Below are 2,722 nucleotides of genomic sequence, written 5' to 3' on the forward strand. Positions count from 1 at the left end.
AGACAGACAGAAACAGACAGACAGACAGACACAGACAGACACAGACAGACACAGACAGACAGACACAGACAGACAGACACAGACAGACAGACACAGACAGACAGACACAGACAGACAGACACAGACAGACAGACACAGACAGACAGACACAGACAGACAGACACAGACAGACAGACACAGACAGACAGACACAGACAGACAGACACAGACAGACAGACACAGACAGACAGACACAGACAGACAGACACAGACAGACAGACACAGACAGACAGACACAGACAGACAGACAGACAGACAGACAGACACAGACAGACAGACACAGACAGACAGACACAGACAGACAGACAGACAGACAGACAGACACAGACAGACAGACACAGACACAGACAGACAGACAGACAGACAGACAGACAGACAGACACAGACAGACAGACAGACAGACACAGACAGACAGACAGACACAGACAGACAGACACAGACAGACACAGACAGACAGACAGACACAGACAGACAGACACAGACAGACAGACACAGACAGACAGACAGACAGACAGACACAGACAGACAGACACAGACAGACAGACACAGACAGACAGACACAGACAGACAGACACAGACAGACAGACACAGACAGACAGACACAGACAGACAGACACAGACAGACAGACACAGACAGACAGACACAGACAGACAGACAGACAGACACAGACAGACAGACACAGACAGACAGACACAGACAGACAGACACAGACAGACAGACACAGACAGACAGACACAGACAGACAGACACAGACAGACAGACACAGACAGACAGACACAGACAGACAGACACAGACAGACAGACACAGACAGACAGACACAGACAGACAGACACAGACAGACAGACACAGACAGACAGACACAGACAGACAGACACAGACAGACACAGACAGACAGACAGACAGACAGACACAGACAGACACAGACAGACAGACACAGACAGACAGACAGACAGACAGACAGACAGACACAGACAGACAGACAGACACAGACAGACAGACACAGACAGACAGACACAGACAGACAGACACAGACAGACAGACACAGACAGACAGACAGACACAGACAGACAGACACAGACAGACAGACACAGACAGACAGACACAGACAGACAGACACAGACAGACAGACACAGACAGACAGACACAGACAGACAGACACAGACAGACAGACACAGACAGACAGACACAGACAGACAGACACAGACAGACAGACACAGACAGACAGACACAGACAGACAGACACAGACAGACAGACACAGACAGACAGACACAGACAGACAGACACAGACAGACAGACACAGACAGACAGACACAGACAGACAGACACAGACAGACAGACACAGACAGACAGACACAGACAGACAGACACAGACAGACAGACAGACACAGACAGACAGACAGACAGACACAGACAGACAGACAGACACAGACAGACAGACAGACAGACACAGACAGACAGACAGACACAGACAGACAGACACAGACAGACAGACAGCACAGACAGACACAGACAGACAGACACAGACAGACAGACAGACACAGACAGACAGACAGACACAGACAGACAGACAGACACAGACAGACAGACAGACACAGACAGACAGACAGACACAGACAGACAGACAGACACAGACAGACAGACACAGACAGACAGACACAGACAGACAGACACAGACAGACAGACACAGACAGACAGACACAGACAGACAGACACAGACAGACAGACACAGACAGACAGACACAGACAGACAGACACAGACAGACAGACACAGACAGACAGACACAGACAGACAGACACAGACAGACAGACACAGACAGACACAGACAGACAGACAGACAGACACAGACAGACCAGACAGACACAGACAGACAGACACAGACAGACAGACACAGACAGACAGACACAGACAGACAGACACAGACAGACAGACACAGACAGACAGACACAGACAGACAGACACAGACAGACAGACACAGACAGACAGACACAGACAGACAGACACAGACAGACAGACACAGACAGACAGACACAGACAGACAGACACAGACAGACAGACACAGACAGACAGACACAGACAGACAGACACAGACAGACAGACACAGACAGACAGACACAGACAGACAGACACAGACAGACAGACAGACAGACAGACAGACAGACAGACACAGACAGACAGACACAGACAGACAGACACAGACAGACAGACACAGACAGACAGACACAGACAGACAGACACAGACAGACAGACACAGACAGACAGACACAGACAGACAGACACAGACAGACAGACACAGACAGACAGACACAGACAGACACAGACAGACAGACACAGACAGACAGACACAGACAGACAGACACAGACAGACAGACACAGACAGACAGACACAGACAGACAGACACAGACAGACAGACACAGACAGACAGACACAGACAGACAGACACAGACAGACAGACACAGACAGACAGACACAGACAGACAGACACAGACAGACAGACACAGACAGACAGACACAGACAGACAGACACAGACAGACAGACACAGACAGACAGACACAGACAGACAGACACAGACAGACAGACACAGACAGACAGACACAGACAGACAGACACAGACAGACAGACACAGACAGACACAGACCAGACAGACACAGACAGACAGACACAGACAGACAGACACAGA

This window comes from Stigmatopora nigra, chromosome 18 (assembly GCF_051989575.1).
Source record: "Stigmatopora nigra isolate UIUO_SnigA chromosome 18, RoL_Snig_1.1, whole genome shotgun sequence".
In the NCBI taxonomy this organism is placed as follows: domain Eukaryota; kingdom Metazoa; phylum Chordata; class Actinopteri; order Syngnathiformes; family Syngnathidae; genus Stigmatopora; species Stigmatopora nigra.